Source organism: Tamandua tetradactyla, chromosome 18, assembly GCF_023851605.1.
Source record: "Tamandua tetradactyla isolate mTamTet1 chromosome 18, mTamTet1.pri, whole genome shotgun sequence".
NCBI lineage: Eukaryota > Metazoa > Chordata > Mammalia > Pilosa > Myrmecophagidae > Tamandua > Tamandua tetradactyla.
In genome coordinates this window covers 33,496,781-33,516,343 of record NC_135344.1, presented here as the reverse complement: position 1 = coordinate 33,516,343, position 19,563 = coordinate 33,496,781, and the positions used below count along the sequence as shown (strand labels likewise).

At 34.2% G+C, this 19,563-nt stretch overlaps 1 protein-coding gene and 1 pseudogene across 4 annotated transcripts in view; one reads left to right on the top strand and one right to left on the bottom strand.

The window, feature by feature from the left end:
- DYM (dymeclin) overlaps nt 1-19,563 on the bottom strand; it is a 603,069-nt gene that overhangs the window by 511,432 nt on the left and 72,074 nt on the right. The gene's annotated exons all lie outside the window — the stretch shown is intronic.
- LOC143662597 (AP-4 complex subunit sigma-1 pseudogene) lies at nt 9,383-9,817 on the top strand (annotated as a pseudogene).

The following is a 19,563-nucleotide window of genomic DNA, read 5'->3' as shown; positions in this document are numbered from 1 at the left end:
GATGGTGGAATTATACACAGAAGACAGGACTTAACAAATGAATATGAATGCTGAATCATTGAATTGGTATCTCTTTTAGTCTTCAATATTTTAGGGCAGCTAGAAGCAAAAACCTAAAATTGTGACATTGTAACCCCTGTTAAAGTCTCAAATATGTTCTACAACTAATTGTGGTGCTGTGCTTTGAAATTTACAGCTTTTTGTATATATATTATTTTTCACAAAAAAAGAAGGAAAAATGTTGATTGTGATGACAAAAAAGAATTTAAACCCTCCAGCCTCCTATAAAAATATGGAATGATTGTATGTAATCCATGACAAACTCTGGGATTCTGTCCTGTAACCACTTGTTGAAGAGTGCTTTGAAAACTATTGCTTATTTATTATTATACATAGTATAATGTTATATGATACAATGAAAAAGTTAAAAAAAAATTTTTTTTAAATAATAGCATGAATTATAAGGAAAAGATGAATTAAAATCATTATGAGATACCACTATGTACTTACCAAAATTACTAAACTTGAAAAAACTGACTGCTACAACTCTTTCTTATACATTGTTTTTGGGGTAGTCAATGGTGCAGACACTTTGGAAAATTATCTGGACATTTCTTATTAATATTAAGCTTACTCCTCACTTTGTCAAAGCAATTCCACTCCTAGATATGCTTCTGGATAATAAGACTAACTTACAAAGAGAGTTACAAAAAATGTGTGTAGCAGCTTTATTCAAATTACCCTAAATACAAACAACTCAGCTATTCATATATAGAACACTTTTTTAAAAGCGTTATATTCATATAATGGAATGCTAACAGCAGTAAAAAGGAACACATTACTTAACACACACACCAACATGGATGAATCACAAGACATTATGCTGATGGGAAGCAGACTTGAGTAATGACATTTTAAGGTATGATTCCATTTATATGAAATTCTAGATTAAGCAGGAATACTTCTATGCGGAAAAAGCTCAAAATTTTTACTAGGTGCAGGGATTGAGATAATTTTCTTGTGATATTAACGCCCTATCGTTTGATTCAGATGTATGAATCTGTCAAATATTTGTCATATCATATACATATCTGTCATATCCTATATTCAAGATTAGTAAATTTTAGTTTTGTTACAGTGCCTCAAAAGGAAAAAGTACTGTAATTAAATATTTCATCCTAGTTAATGATAAGTAATCTGAAGTATTTAATATACTAATGCAGTAATTTACCTTAAAACGCATCCAAAAAAGAAACAAAAATAAAGGATGAATTTCATGGTTAGATATAGTAATCCATAAATGGACAGATACATTAACAGAAGTATAGTAAACTAGTAATTGTACAATATTGCTGGTGTATGGAAGGGTGATCACTTTAAAATTTTTCAACTTTTCTACAGATTTGAAAATTTCTATAATCAAATTAAAAAAAAAAAGGACAGATGGTCAAAGAGTTAAGAAATTGACTTCTCAGTGGGAAAATTATACTCAGATTCCTGAACACAGTTTTGCTGAACAATCAAAAAAGCTATAATTATAAAGTTCATAAAATAAATAATAAAAATGATAGAGTCCTCACTGAAAATTCTGCCATAATTTTAAAATTGATCATTTATATTAACAATGTCATTTTCACCCCAGCCCACAACATACATATTGTGATAAATACATAACACGGCCTGAGTAAATCAACAAGTAACCATTTAGAAAAGCATAGAAGCATTTCTGAAGACTTTTTACCCTTAACTTGGCAAAGAGAATTACAGAAACCATTTATTCACAAAGCTAAGAAGAACCAGTCCATTCAGTGGTTAAATCATGGGAATGTTAACTTTTTAAAGGGACCTATTCATAGGAAAAAGTCAAAGGATAAAAACAGCATATAAAATTTATTATTTCAATTTTTAATGCACCAACCAGAACCAAAAAGGTTCTGTATGATATCCATACGATTCACAATTCTATGTGCAGTCCCAAAATTTCAGCAGCTACCAGATCAGATAATTTTGCTTTTATTTTCTCAAAACAGAAAATATGACTTAAAGATTCAGATTCCAATCAAAACAACAAGAAAAGAAATGAAGGTGCACTTGAGGTTAATAAAATGTTTTGTACTTGGCCTCTTCTTACTTTTATGCTCCACACAATGCTACTTAGATTTTCTTCAATTTCAACACAATTACTCTCAGTTCTCTGGACTTCCAGTTTAAGGGAATAATAATCTTCAGGCAAACTCAAGCATCTTCTAAAATAATTTTGCATGAAAGAATACAAAATAAAGTTCTTTTCCTCAAGATATAGAAACTTAACTACTTTTGGTTCCTCAATTAGAGAAAACAAGACACCATTTAAAAGTCTCAAATTATTTATTTCCTTAGCAAAGTGACCTAGTACATTTTGGTCACCATTCAAGCAAAGCTTAAGATCAAATATTCCAGGCCCTCTTCAATGACAGACCAGACTGACCGTTTTGACTAAATGTGCCAAAGAGAAAAAATATATAAAAAGAAGAAATGCAATAAAGATTCCAAGAGAAAAATAATTTTACAATCATTTAATTCTTTCCGTCAGTTAAAAACTTGTGACCTAATTCAATAAAAGTCTCTTCAACGTCTCTGAACTGAGGAAAAGATTACGAAACTTAGAGAAAGGATTTTTCAGTAGGTTTCCCTTAAACAGAGTATACACTCAAGGAAAGGTTTAAAATACTACACAGATTTCTGAGTCTCAGGTGTCACACGAGTACCTGAAGTTCCATCTTCTCAATTTTTGAAGGACAGTTTTTTGGGGGTGGTGGTGGTGGTGGTGGTATGTGCGTTGTCCAGGAATCAAAACCTGGGTCTCCCGCATGGAAGGTGGGCATTCTACCACTGAACCACCCACGCACCCTAGGCACTGTTTTAAAGGCTGGGAATCTTGCAGGGAGTTTGAGTGATGAGGTCCAAGCTGTCATGTGGCTTATATTTTAGTGGAGGAGATGTGCAGTGAAGAAGTAAATAAACGTATTTATAAAGTCATTTCTGGAGGAGCCAAGTGCAGTGAAGAAAAATAGAGGAGAACAAGGTCATGGAGAGTGACAGAACGGGAACAGATTTAAGCAGGAGATTCTTAGAGAGAGGGTCTCCCTCCAAGATTCATTCTGAGACTCAGAATTAGAGCACTGAAGCTATAAAAGTCAGCATTACACCATACAGCAACTGTTTTAAAAAGTTAAAAAAGTGATATGATTTCAACTAGACATATGAATGAAGCTGATCTGGATAGGGTTAAGGTAAACCAGCATACAAAATAAGGATTATATGGTTCATATTTTAAAATTTCAACTTCTGTGTGAGACCAAATGAGGAGATGTTTATTTGGTGCAAAATTTATAGTTTGGATAGCGCACTCTCTAATTTAACTTGTACAGTCAGTTTATTAGAACAAAATAATTACACGGGCTTTTGAATACGGAGTGAGATCTTATTGGTTTGTACAGGTTAGTGTGATGTCCTGATATAACCCAGAGCAATCTGGGCAAAGAATAAAAAAGTATTCTGCAAAGAGCTCTTAGGGAACTTGGGAAGGAGGAAATATTAAATTTCCCCATCTGGGGAATTCCTGATATTCTCACAAGCATTGAGGACAACCAATTTAATAAGTCAAGCCCTCAATCTTGGAGCTCACCTCTATGAAACTTACTCCTGCAAAGCAGAAGTTTAAAAAGCCTACTTATAATTATGCCTAAGAGTCACCCCGAGAGAACTTCTTTTATGCTAAGATGTGGCCTCTCTCTCTCTAAGCCAACTCGGCAGGTGAACTCACTGCCCTTCCTCCTACGTGGGACATGACTCCCAGGAGTGTAAATCCCTCTGGCAACACGGTACATGACTCCTGGGGATGAGCCAGGACCGAGCATTATCAGATTGAGAAAGACTTCTTGACTAAAATGGAGAAAAGAGAAATGAGACAAAACAAAGATTCAGTGGCTGAGAGATTCCAAACACAGTAGAGAGGTTATGCTGGAAATTATTCTTACCAATTATTCAGATATCCCTTTTTAGTTAATGGTATATTAGAGTGGCTGGAGAGAAGTACCTGAAACTGTTGAGCTTATATGTTACAGTAGTCTTCATTCTTGAAGACAATTGTATAACAATATAACTTTTACAATGTGACTGTATGATTGTGAAAACCTTGCTCCTTTTATCCAGGGTATGGACAGATGAGTAGAAAAATATGGATAAAAATAAATAAATAATGGGGGGATAAGGAGTAAAATAAATTTAGTAGATTAAAACACTAGTGGTCAATGAGAGGGAGAGGTAAGGTATATGGCATATACGAGTTTTTTCTTCTTTCTTTTGTTTTTCTGTAGTTTTTTTGCAAATGTCTAAAAATGATCATGATGAATGTATAACTATGTGATGATATTGCTAGCCACTGATTATACATCATGTATGGACTATATGTATGTGAAGATTTGTCAGTAAAAATATTTAAGAAAAAAGGGGGGAGAGAGGGTAGGAGATCTGAGAGAAAAGAAGATGCTAGCTGCTGAATTTGAAGATGGAGAAAGGGGTCACAATCCAAAGAATGCAGGTGCTTCTAGAATCAGGGAAAGGCAAAGAAACAGATTTTTTCCTAGAGCCTCCAGAAGAACACATCCCATTTTAGAGCAGTTAAGATAATAAATGTAGGTTTAAAAAAAAAAAGAACAGTCTCTTCAATAAGTAATATTGAGAGAACTGGATATACATATGTAAAAGAATGAAAGAGGACCCCTATCCCACACCATATAAAAAAATTAATTGAAAACAGATCAAAGCCATAAATATAAGAACCAGGACCATAAAACTCCTAGGAGAAACTATAAGGAAGCACCTTCAAGATCTTGTGATAGTCAATGGTTTCTTTAGACTTTATATCCAAAACACAAGTAATGAAAGAAAAAAATAGATAATGGGAACTCAACACTAAGAATTTTGGTGCACAAAGGAATTTATCACAAAAGTGGAAAGACAACCTACTCACTGGGAGAAAATTTGTGGAAACCACATATCAGATAAGAGCTTAATATCCAGAATATATAAGGAAATCCTACAACTCAACAATAAAAAGTATGGGCAAAAGACTTGAATAGACATCTCCCCAAAGAGTATATACAAATGACTAAAAAGCACATGAAGAGATACTTAGCATCACTAGGTATTAAGGAAATGCAAATCAAAACAACAATGAGATACCATTTTACACCTACTAGAATGGCCATTACTAAAAAAACAAAAAACTACAAGTGCTGAAGAGGATGTGGAGAATTAGGAATATTCATTCATTACTGGTGGGAATATAAAATGGAACAGCCACTGTGGAAGACAGTTTAGCTGTTCCTCAAGAAGCTAATATAGAATTATTATGTGATCCAGCAATCCCACTACTAGGTATACACCCAGAAGCACTGAAAGCAGGGACTCAAACAGATATTTGTGCACAGATGTTCATAGCAGCATTATTCACAACTGCCAAACAGTGGAAGCAACCCAAGTACCCATCACCTGATGAATGGATGGACAAAATGTGGTATATCCATACAAGGAAACACTATTCAGTCATAAAAGGAATGACCTTCTGATGCATATGGCAACATGGATGAACTTTGAGGACATTTTGAGTGAAATAAGCCAGATGTAAAAGGATAAATATTGTATGATCTCACTGTTATGAACTAATTGTAATAAGCAAAAGAAAATAGCTATAATCTAAAATAAAGGTTACCAAGAGATAGATTGGGGTTAGACAATGGGGAGTTGATACTTAACTTGTACAGAAATTCTATTTAAATTGATGGTGAAAGTATAGAAATGGATGATAGTGAGGGTAGCTTATTATTGTGAGGGTATTCAACAGCACTGAACTATAGAGGTAAATGTAGTTAAAAGGAGAAACTATACAATGTATATATTACTAGAAGAAAAACTAAAAGATAAAACAAGGGACTGTACAACACAATGAACCTTATTGTAGGTGACGGACTATAGTTAATAGTACAAGTATAAGAATGTTTTTTTCTTTTATGAATAATAACAAATGTACAATAGTAATACAAGGTATTAATAATAGGACAGTATATGGGGAAAAAATACACCTAATGTAAATCATGGATGAGAGATAACAGTACAATTTTAGTAACCTCTCATCCATTGTAACAATGGTAACTTAAAAAAATAGTACAATTATTTTTAAATGATATCATCAATTGTAACAAATATTTCACACCAACATAAGATGGTGGTGGTGGGTTGGTATATGGATAGAATCCTGAATTTCATGTATGATTGTCTTCTAAACCTACAACTTCTCTAATTAAAAAAAAAAAGAACCAAAACAGTACCTAGCAAAGGGAGGCATTTCAATAACTATTGTATGAAATAAAAGAAAAAAAAATTCACATTTATTGACAAGGAAGGCTGTCAAATACAGTAATTGAAAAAAGTTACATAATAGTAATACAGTATCCCATTTTTTGTTTAAAAAATAGATACAAATGCACTAGTCTATTAGAGGTATATACATAGAAAAAGTACCAACAGTAATGTTATCTCTATGTGATAAGAAATATATGACTATTTTCCCTTTTGTTTCTGTATTTTCTATTTTTCTCCAATGAAGTTTTATCTGTGTGATACAAAAAAAATTCTTTTATGCAAATCCACTATTAAGAACTTATTCCACTTTTATAATTAAGGACATGCACAAAGACTTGGCTACAAAGTTCACCAGAGCTTTATACATAATCATTAAAAAAAAGAAACAGCCAAAATGTTCAATATTAGTTAATAAAATATGACCGTCCATAAGACAGAAATGCTCCACCACCGTTTAAAATTGCATTGTAGGAAAAAAAAATTACATTGTAGGGAAAACACTAACAGGAGGGTTAGCTAAAGCAGGCAGAATGTAAAACACGATCCCAACATTTTTAAACAAGAGAAAGAAGTGAAAGGATATGTGCCGAAATGTTACACCTCATTGCTATTATTTTTATCTTGTTTTGGCTTTCAGTACTTTTCCGTATTTAAAGGTACTAAAATATGAATACGCATTACTTTGGTACTCAGAAAAATGAGTTTTAAATGACTAGGCCAAAGGCTGCCTTCTTGCCTAATATGAGCACCATCTAGTGCTCATTACACATAATACAATTTTCATAATGATGAAGGTTTCTAAAAAAGTATCCTTTGTAAAAACTATATTGTTTAAGAACAAAGACAAATATCACTGTACTCACTGTCCAGCTTAATTTTTTTTTTATTGGAGAAGTGGTAGAATTACTGAAAATCATGCAGAAATAAAAGAGTTTCCATACACCTCCCTCACATGCAGTTTTTCTACTATAAACACATTGCATTTGTGTGGTACCTTTGTTACAATTGATAAACAATATATTATTAAGTACGGTCCATATTTTATATCAGAGTTTATTGTTTCTGTTATGGAGTCCTATGGGTCTTTTAAAAAATTTATTCTTGTAACATATACAAACCTTGCAAAATATACAAACCTAAAATTTCTTCTTTGAGACCCTGGCAGGGAAAAGACTTGAAAGCCTGAGGCTGACCTCTCCAGACTCTCATTAATATACATCTTTTTCCTGCCACCTTTGCTCTGTTTCATTATTATAATAAACCTTAACCATGAATTAAAAAAAAAAACTAATCTCTCTAAAACAACGTTTTCACCAAACCCATATTGGTCCACTCAACAAGGGCCTACAAGAAACACCAATTCAATAGAGTTGAGAAGCTATTCCGGAGGTTACTTCTACTCAAGCGTCAGCTAGATATCGCTAATTACCACGGTTTGCCAAACCCCAACCAAAACCATTCCTGCTAACCCTAAAGAACACCCAGGGCTCTATCTGAGATTCTACAAAAGTTTCACACACTAAGATTACTTTCCAGAAATCTACAACCTCCAGATGGTTCCTAGACCAGATAAGTCCTGAGACCCAGAGGGGCCAACCTCTCTAAGAACTAGTCCCATTTCTCTATCTATATTGTCGACACCCTTTACAACATGAAAAAGTCAGAACGGGCACAGCCTAAATACTCCTAAACGACTGGGTGAAGGACCAAAGAAGAAGGAAGAGTTATAACGAAAAGAGAATTAGTGTGAATCAGTATACTGATATTTCTTAGCAGCTAGAAGGAAAAAATATGAAACTGTGGAACAGTAACCCATAAGAAACTCTGAAATCCTTTCTTTAACTACTAGTTACAAAGTACTTTGAAATGTACTGGGTTTGTGTGTGTGTGTGTGTGTGTGTGTGTGTGTGTGTATGTTACATTTCACAATAAAAAAGTTATGCTATATTTCACAATAAAAAATGTTATGCCATTATTTATCTAAAAAGGGAAGATTATGCGCATCTTTGAATATGTACAAAGTATCTCTGGAAGAATAATAAAGCCAAAATAATTTAAATTCTGAGGCACTGGCATAAGTTCAGCACACTTATGAAGGTTTAACAAATAAACAAAAATAGCTTTAAAATTATTTTCATCACTATTTCTTGAGAAGTTCATCCTTTCCCCACAGCTCTTTCATAAATCCAGTGTCCCCTCACACATACCCACATATACACCTAGATGTGCTTCAGAAGTTCTTTAGCTAGTCTTAGTTTTCTTCTTTTCCATATTAAATTTAGAATCAGCTTAACAAGCTCCACTGTCCATCCCTTCCCCTAACAGCTTCTGGGAATTTAAATAGAACTGCCTCCAATCTATAGGTCAACTTGGAAAGAACTCACATTTTTACCACAGTCTTCTATTCCTTAAACAGGGTATATATCTTCATTTAGTCAAGTCTTCTTTATAATGTCTTTTAATATAAAAATCATACAATTCAAAAGAACATAAATAGAGACTACACATAAACATAAACATAGATCCCACTTCAATTATATCCAAAAGGTAGAAATTAAAATGTATTGTCAAAGGATATAAACCAACAGTTCACAAATGAGCAAATATCAACAATTCTTAAAAATATGAAAATGAATACAACCCTGATCATAAAGGAAATGCAAATTAAAACCATAAAGACAACTGTCCAAAGCTGTTTCAATTTGGGTATTCAAAAGGAAAATGAATGCAAATATAAACATATTTTTTCTTTAATTCAGAAATTCAGATTTAATTTATAAAAAACAAAATGAAATGACTGCCCCAAGGAAGCGCACACTGCGCAGTTAACAAGGTTGAGGGGTAATCTGCAGGAAAGGAGGAGGGGGCTCCAGGAAAAGCTACCTCCAACACTGCTGCCCATGAAGCCACACATGTTGCACCACCCTTCCCGTAAATTTTGATCTATGTTTCGAAAAATATTGGCCAGGAGGAGAAAATGATAAAGTTTTTCCTCATGGTGAATAAACAAGGACAGAGCTGATTTTCTAAGTACTATGAACACATGAAGATAAATAAGTACACACTTCTGGAAATAGAACTCACAAAGAGCTGTCTTTCTCAATACAATGAACAATGTTTGCTCATTGAATACAAGGATTTTACACTGATATATTGTCAGTATTTAGCTCTCTTTGTTGTGGTTGGAGTTAATGACATTGAGAATGAGATGACTATTAATGAATTTATCCATAACTTTACAGAAGTTTTAGATGAGTATTTCAGCTGAATGAGTAAATTAGACATAATGCTTAATTTGGATAAAGAACATATCATTTTAGATGAGATGGTATTAAATGGCTGCACCGTGGAAACTAACCAGGCAAGAATTCTTGCTGCTTTACTAATTTTTGATAAGATGTCAGAAAGCTGAATAATGGAAGGCTCCACCAGACAACACTGATTATAGGAAATGCAAATGACATGAAATATTTCTCTGCATTTCTATAGCCCAAAAGAATCTGGAAGACCACATACTGCAAAATAGGGTATCCTTCCAAACACTTTATAAATGGACATTTTCCACATTTCCTAAGTAGAACTCTGTGTTTTAAAATACAATATACAAAAAAAAAAGAAAGAAAATTTTAAAAGTACAATACACAAGGAAAATTTTTATCTAAACTGAAGATATAAGTTTAATTTTCTGTTGGCATTTCTTTTCCACTTCAAAATTTGCGTAAAAAAGGGTTGTAATCTGCGCTTTCTTTCAATTATTAAAAAAAAAAGGTTTTATCGTTCTAACACGTAAATAACAAAATTTACCATTTTAGCCACTTTTAAGTGTTTTACAATTCAGTGACACTGCTTTTACAAAGTGTTATGTTATTAACACCACCTTTCATTTACTAAAACTTTGTCATCACCCCAAGCAGAAACTCTACCCACTAAACACTAATTCCCCATAACCTTACCTCTGGCTCCTGGTAACTATCCTTAATATACATTTTGCTATACGAAGTTTCTTATTCTAGATATTTCATATAAATGGAATCATATAATATTTGCCCTATTGTGTCTGGCTTATTTCACTCACATGTTTTCAAAGGTTCCTCCATGTTGTAATATGTATAAGAACTTCTTTCCTTTTTATAGGTAATGGACATACCACATCTTAATGTTTCAACCATAGATGGAAAATTGTATTGTTTCTACCTTTTGGCTACTGTAAACAATACTATTAAAAACATTGGTATACAAGTAAAATAAAAACTATAAAAAGGAATTTAATTTATAATTAAGAAGGCCCCTCTACTGAGGGGAAGGGAGACAGAAATACAGGTTTATTTGTCACCACTATATCAATCTCTTCCTGAAAACTGGTAAAAGAATTGTTTATCCTTATATAGTAATAGAATACAGAAAGAACTATATTTTACATGAGTTAAGAAAGGAAAGCTCTTCTTTACAGAAGAATTCACAGTTAATAAATATAGAAGAAGTGACCAAACTGGAAATATCACCATCTTGCAACCTCTAATAAAATAGTGATTAAAACAAAAATTATCAGTGGTTGCTAAAACACACCTAAACCTGTGATCGGTCTTGGCTGACAATCAGTATAAAATCACATACTAGCTGTACTCAGATATAAAACAATATGAAGTATATAATATCAGTTCATGAAATATCCTTGCAAAAACTGCTTAACCTAAATCTTAAAAAGCCTTTATAAATCTGACTTTCAGTTTATAAGAAATACATAGTAATGAAAAGAACAGTTACAAGATAGGAGGAGCAATCAGACAAATCCAGAAGGTGGAATATTCTACAAAAATGTCTACCCAGTTTGTTCAAAAATATAAATGGCGTGGGGGAACCAGTCCTGGGAGAGGAGGGATGTGTATGTATAATTCTATTCTAGATTAAACAACATTTTGAAAATATACCAACCAAATGAAATAATATACATCTTATTTGGTTTCGAACTTCAACAAGCCAATATAAAACAACTAGGGAAATTTAAATATATACTGGGTAGTAAGAATTATTGATTTTATTAGGTATGATCATGGTATAACAGGTATAAAAGAAAATGTCCTTATTTTTACTAACATTAAATACTTAAATAAAAAAATAAAATGTATGAAACAAATATGGCAAAATGTTGATAACTGTTAAATCGAAGTAATGATGGAAAAAATCCAAATGTCCATCAACTGATGAATGAATAAAATGTGGTACAGGCATAAGATGGAATATTATTCAGCAATAAAAAGGAATGAAGTACTGATAATGTACTACAATGTGAATACACCTTGAAAACATAATGCTAAGTGAATTAAATCAGTCACAGAAAACCATATATATTGTATTATTCCATTTATATAAAATGTCTAGAATTAGCAAATCTATAGAAACAAAGTAGATTAGTGGTTGCCTAGTGCTGGGGAATTTGAGGAGAAATGGGGAATGACTGCTAATGACTACGGGATTTCTTCTAAGGGTGATAATCTTTTAAAATTGACAGTGGAGATGGTTGCACAACTCTGTGAATATGCTAAAACAGTAGGCTAAGATCAAGGTGTAAGGAGAGCTTCATTGCCTACTAGAGGCTCTGGAAGAGACAGTTTCCTTTCCTTCTCCAGCTTCTAGACATAACCTGCATTTCTTTCTTTTTTTTTTTTAATTTATTTTGAATTATCAAAGCAAAACAACACACAAACATGAACATTCTTAACACACAAACATTTCATATACGGTATACAATCAATGGTTCACAATATCATCACATAATAGTATATTCATCCCCATGAACATTTTTTAGGACATTTGAATCACTCCAGAAAAAGAAATAAAAAGAAAAAAGAAAAAATTCACATACTGAACTCCTTGCTCCTCACTCTCATTGACTTCTAGTATTTCCATCTACTCAATAGATTCTGACTTTTGTTCCCCCTATTTTCTTTTACACCTTTTCATTGATCACTAGTATTTCAATCTACTCAATTTATTTTAACCTTTATTCCCCCATTATTCTTTTTTTTTTCATCCATATGTTTTACTAATCTATCAATGTCATAGATAAAAGGAAAATTAGACACAAGGTCTTCACAATCACATAGTCACATTGCGAAAGCTATGTCATTATACAATCATCTTTGAGAAACATGGCTACTGGAACACATCTCTACAGTTTCAGGCTTTTTCCTCTAGCCTCTCTAATATACTGTAAATTAAAAAGGGGATATTTATAAAATGCATAAGGATAAACTCCAGAATAACTCTCAATTCTGTTTCAAGTCTCTCAGCCACCGTCACTTTATTCTGTGTCATATCTCTCTTTCTCCTTTCGGTTGAGAAGGTTTTTTCAATCCCTTGATGCTAAGTCCCAGCTCATTCTAGAATTTCTCTCCCACATTACCAGGGAGGTTTACATCCCTAGGAGTCATGTCCAATGTAGAGAGGGGGAGGAGGTGAGTTTGCTTGCCATGTTGGCAGAGAGATAGGCCACATCTGAGCAACAAAAGAGGTTCTCTGGGGATGACTCTTAGGCCTAATTTTAAGTAGGCTTAGCCTATTCTTTATGGGGATAAGTTTCATATGAACAAACCCTAAGACTGAAGGTTTGGCCTATTAATTTGGCTGTCCCCACTGCTGCAAGAATATCAGGAATTCTCCAAATGGGGAAGCTGAATTTTTCCCCTTTCTCGCCATTCCCCCAAGGGGACTTTGCAAATACTTCTTTATTCACTGTTCAAATCACTCTTTATAATTCTCAGGGCCTCACTCTGGACAAACCTACAAAATCTCATGCCAAATACAAGGTTTCATACACATATGATGCTCAATTAAACTGTCCATATAAGTGATATTAGGAAATGCACTAGTCAAAATACAAATTTTGTACGAAACATTTTTTTCTTTAATCTCACACATAAGCTAAAGTTTTAAAATATGAATTACTATCTATTTACAACATCCTGCAATATCAACATTTCTGTTCTTCCACAGGCAAAAATATTTTTTAGTTTGTACATTTAGTCACTATCACTGTACACTCTAGGCATTCCTAGATTATACCATATCAGTTTTTATCATCTATCTTTCCTTCCAAGCCCCCAGCCCTCCTCCCTCTATCATTCTCACATTCAGCTTATTTCAGCATACTAACATTACTGTACTACAAGTAGATAGTATCATGCTATCCATTTCTGAATTTTTACAGTCAGTCCTGTTGCACATCTGTATTCTTTCAGCTCCAATTGCACAAAATTACCATATTTTTATCTCTTGAGGGCCTCCATTCTTAGCTGAAATTATCCAAGTTCATTCATTAATGTGAGTTCATATCAGTGAGACCATACAGTATTTGCTCTTCTGTTTCTGGCTAATCTCACTCAGCATAATGTCCTCAAGGTCCATTCATGTTGTTACATGCTTCATGTTCTGGATACCAGAACCTTATCTGATATATCATTTCCAAATATTGTCTCCCATTGTGTAGGCTGTCTTTTTACTTTCATTGACAGTTTTTTGATGCACAAAAGTGTTTAATTTTGGGGAATTCCCATTTATTTATTTATTTCTTCAATGCTCATGCTTTGGGTGTAAGATCTAGGAAATGCCTCCTATTATAAGATTGATAAGACATTTCGCTACATTTTCTTCGAAAAGTTTTATACTCCTAGATCTGACGTTTAGGTCTTTTGATATATTTTGAGTTAATTTTTGTATAGGGTGTAAGATGTGGAACCTCTTTCATTCTTTTGCATATGGATATCCAGCTCTCCAGGCAATATTCACTGAAGAGATTATTCTGTCCCAGGTGAGCTGGCTTGACTGCCTTATCAAAGATCAACTGTTCATAGATAAGAAGGTCTATACCTGAACACTCTTATTTGATTCCATTGGTCAGTATATCTATCTTTATGCCAGGTCCATGCTGTTTTGTACCTTCATAATATGCCTTAAAGTCAGGTAGAGTGAGACCTCCAACTTCATTTTTCTTTCTCAGGATATTTTAAGTTATCGGGGCACCCTGCCCCTGGTTACTGGTTTTTATATTTCTGAAAAGTAAGTTTTTGGGGATTTTAATTGGTATTGCATTGAATCTATAAATCAATTTGGGAAAAACTAACATCTCAACTATATTTAGTCTTCCAATCCATGAATACAGTATGCCCTTCCATTTATTTAGGTCTTCTGTGATTTCTTTCAGCAATTTCTTATAGTTTTCTTTGCATAGGTCTTTTGTATTCTTAGTTAAATTTATTCCCAAATATTTTATTTTTTCACTGCAATTGTAAATGGAATTTTTTCTTCATGTCCCCCTCAGATTGCTCATAGAAACACTACAGATTTTTAAGTGTTGTCTTTGTAACCTGCAACTTTACTGTACTCATTTATTAGCTCTAGTAGTTTTGCTGTGGATTTTTTGGGGGTTTTGACATATAGTATCATATCATCTGCAAACAGTGAGTTTTACTTCTTACTTTCCAACTTTGATGCCATGCATTTCTTTTACTTGTCTAATTGCTCTGGCTAGAACTTCCAACACAATGTTGAATAACAAGGGTGGTAGTAGACCTCTTGTCTTGTTCCTGATCTTAGGGGGAAAGTTTTCAGTTTTCCCCATTCAGGATGATGTAAGCTGTGGGTTGTTCACATATCCCCTTTATCATGTTGGGGAAGTTCCCTTCTATTCCTATCCTGTGAAGTGTTTTGAAGAAGAAAGGATGTTGAATTTTGTCAAATACCTTTTCTGCATCACTCGAGATGATCATGTGCTTTTTCTGCCTTGATTTGTTGATATGGTGTATTACATTAATTGATTTTCTTATGCTGAACCATCCTTGCATACCTGGGATGAATCCTACTTGGTAATGGTGCATAACTCTTTTAATGGGCTGCTGGATTTGATTTGCAAGAATTTTATTGAGGATTTTTGCATCTATATTCATTAGAGAGATTGGTCTGTAATTTTTATTTCTTGTAGTATCTTTGGCTTTGGTATGAGGGTGATGTTGGCTTCACAGTATGAGTTAGGTAGCCTTTCCTTCTCTTCAATTTTTTTTTATCCGTTTGAGCAGGATGGGTACTATTTCTTTCTGGAATGTTTGGTAGAACTCACATGTGAAGCCATCTGGTTCTGGACTTTTCTTTTAGGGGAGCTTCTTAACGACTGATTCAGTTTCTTTACTTGTGATTGGTTTGTTGAGGTCGTCTATTTCTTCTTGAGTCAATGTTGGTTGTTCATGCCTTTCTACAAAGTTGTCCATTTCATCTACATTGTCTAGTTTATTGCCATAACGTTGTTCATAGTATGCTCTTATTACCTTCTTTATTTCTGCAGGGTCAGTGGTTATGTCTCCTCTTCCATTTCTGATTTTATTTATTTGCATCCTCTCTCTTCTTTTTGTTAACTTGCTAAGGGCCCATCAATCTTATTAATTTTCTCATAGAACCAACTTCTGGTTTTGTTGATTTTTTCAACTGTTTTCATGTTCTCAATTTCATTTATTTCTGCTCTAATCTGTGCTATTTCTTTCCATTTGCTTACCTTGGGGTCAGTCTGCTATTCTTTCTCTAGTTCTTCCAAGTAGACAGTTAAATCCTTGATTTTTGCTCTTTCTTCTTTTTTGATATAGGCACTTAGGGCAATAAATTTCCCTCTTAGCACTGCCGTTGATGTATCCCATAAGTTTTGATATGCTGTGTTTTCATTTTCATTTGCCTCAAGATATTTACTGATTTCTCTTGTAATTTCTTCCTTAACCCACTGGTTGTTTAAGTGTGGTGTTGAGCCTCCATATATTTGTGAATTTCCTGGGCCTCTGCCTATTATTGATTTCCAACTTCATTCCTTTATGATCTGAGAAAGCGTTTTGTATGATTTCAAACTTTTTAAATTTATTGAGACTTACTTTGACCCAGCATATGGTCTATCCTTGAAAATGATCCATGAGCACTTGAGAAAAAGGTATATCCTGCTGTTGTTGGGTGTAATGTTCTGCAAATGTCTGTTAAGTCTAGTTCATTTATTGTATTATTCAAATTCTCTGTTTCTTTATTGACCCTCTGTCTAGATGTTCTGTCCATTGATGAGAGCAGAGAATTGAAGTCTCCAAGTATTATGGTAGATGTGTCTACTTCTCTTTTCAGTGTTTTCAGTGTTTGTTCATGTATTTTGGAGCACTCTGGCTTGGTGCATATATATTTATGATTGCTATGTCTTCTTGTTGAATTGTTCCTTTTATTAATACATAGTATCCTTCTTTGTCTCTTTTAATTGTTTTACGTTTGCAGTCTAATTTGTTGGAAAGTAGTATAGCTACTCCTGCTCTTTTCTGATTGTTGTTTACATAAAATATCTTTCCCCAACCTTTCACCTTCAACCCATGTTTCTCCTTGGGTTAAAATGCATCTCCTGTAGACAGCATATAGATGGGTCCTGTATTTTAATTCATTCTGCCAGTCTATGATTTTTAATTGGGGAGTTTAATCCAATAACATTTAGTATTATTATTGTAAGAGTAGTGCTTTCTTCTACCATTTTGCCTTTTGGACTTTATATGTCATATCTAACATTTCTTGTTTTTACCTTCACTGATAGTCTTCATTTCTACACTCTTCTCCATAACCTCTCTCTGTTATCTTTTCCTATCTGTCTCTAGTGCTCCCTTTATTATTTCTTGAAGAGCCAGTCTCTTGGTCACAAATTCTCTCAATGATTTTTTCGTCTGAAAATATTTTAATTTCCGCCTCGTTTTTGAAGGACAATTTTGCTGAATATAGAATGTTTGTTTGGTACCCACAACACATATATTCATGCGCTTCAGATTGTCATTCAATTCCATGAGTCCCTGCTTATATTTTTCCATTCTTTTCCTTATATTTTCTCTTGCTTGTAGGATTTCAGATGTTCCCTTCTCCAGTTCACTAATCCTATCTCTTGCCTCTTAAAATCTAATCTTGTAGATTTCCATTGTTTTTTTCATCTCTTCTACCATGCCTTTCATTCCCATTAAGTTCTGTGATTTGTTTATTCAGACTTTCGATTTCTTCTTTTTGTTCATTCTTGCCTTCTTTATATCTCCCTCAATTCACTGATTTGATTTTTGACAAGGTTTTCCATGTCTGTTCAAATATTCTGAATTAATTGTTTCAACTCCTGTATCTCATTTGAATTGTTGGTTTATTCCTTTGACTGGGCCATATCTTCAATTTTCCTAGTGTGATTCATTATTTTTTGCTGGTGTCAAGACATTTAATTACCTTAATTAGTTTATTCTGGAGATTGTTCTCACTTCTTTTACCTAGAATTTTCTTGCTGGATGACTTTAACATTCAGTTCAGCTTATTCTAGACCTCTAGCTTAGGTGTACAAGACCAAACTGGACTCCTCTCAGGAGGAAAGAGTCACCTGTATCAGTGTTCCCTGAAAATGGGACCCAGCAGGTTGAAAGACTTTCCTATGAGGCCTCTAGGCTCTGTGTTCTTCCTATCCTGCCCAGTAGTGGTGCTTGTCTGTCTGTGAGTCCCACTAGCAAAAAGTGATGCAGTATCTTTAACTTTAGCAGACCCTTCTTGCAGGGGCATAGTCGACACAAAGGCGAGATTGTATGCTGGCTTTGATGGCTTCAGTTTTCCAGACCCTTGGGTCTGAATTCCTTGAGAGAGTTAGACCCTGGGGTCTGAATTCCTGAGCTGGTCCCCAACCCTCTCCTGGGGAAGGCACAGCCCCCAGAGAATTACTTCCATTCACCTGACCAGCCTCTTTGCCTCTCAGACAAACTTAATTCCACCCTTGCCTGTGGCATTGCCTGGGGCATTTAGAGCCTGAGAAGCCTTGCAGTTGTATGCAAAGAGTAGTCAAGCAGTAGAAACACAGCCACAAAAAAGAAAAGAAAAAATCTTTCCAAGCAGGATTTTCATTCCTCTGGTTTGCCAATCAAGAACTTAAGTTGGTACTTTGCTCTATATATCTCCAGGTCCTATGTGCCCCCTCTTTTGCTTCAGGGCCCATAACTTATTAAGTATTTTGTGCTGTCCGATCTGAAAAAAACTTGATTTTTTCTGAAATACAGGGAGCACAGAAGAAGATAAAGGTCCTTTAATCCTGTACAAATTATTATAATATCCAGAAACATCCTAGAGTATAGCAAGCTGATAATCAAAAATACTGGCAATGTTCCCTGAGGGAGGGGAGAAAGAATATGGAACTACTAAACCTCACCATCAGGGAATCCCGATACTGTGTCAAACTTTATGGACACCAAACCAATAGGCCATGCCCTTGATCACAAGGCTTACTTTTGTGAAGCTTATGTAGGTAGCAGAGAAGCTTAGACCACCTATAGGCATGCCTAAGAGTTACTTCTGGAGGACCTCTGACTCCCAGGGGTGAATCCAGACCTGGCACCGTGGGATCAACAATTACATCGTGACCAAAAGGGGGAAAAGTAGTATAAATAATAAAGCATCAGTGGCAGAGAGTGTTCAAATTGAGTTGAGAGGCTACTCTGGAGGTTGCTGTAGTTGGGTCCCTGGTCCAGATAAGTCCTGAAACCTAGCCCAGACTCTCCAGAACATCAGACAGTTCCATCTCCCTACCCCATATTAGTGACAGACCCTTCCAATATCAAAAATTTAGAATTGCCATAGCCCAAACAACCCCAACGAGAGGTATGGAAAGATCAAAGGTAATGGAATTATACATAGACAACACAACTTAGCAAATGAATATGAATGCTGAATCTCTAAACTGATATCTCTTTTAACCTCCAGTATTTTAGAGCAGCTAGAAGTAAAAACCTAAAATTGTGAAATTGTAACCCATATCAAAGTCTGAAATATGTTCTACAACTAATTGTGGTGCTGTGCTTTGAAATTTATAGCTTTTTGTATGTACGTTATTTTTCACAAAATAAGAAGGAAAAAAGAAGGCAACTGTGATGATAAAAAAGAAGTATTTAAGCCCTCTAGCCTCCTATATTCTGGAGCAGCTAGAAGGAAAAAATCTGAGATGATGTTATGGTAGCCTATGACAAACTCTGGGATCTGTCCTGTAACTACTTATTGAAAAGTGCTTTGAAAACCACTGCTTTTTTATTTCTTTGCTTTGTATATATGTTGTACTATACAATAAAAAAAAGTTAAAAAAACAAAAGAGAATGT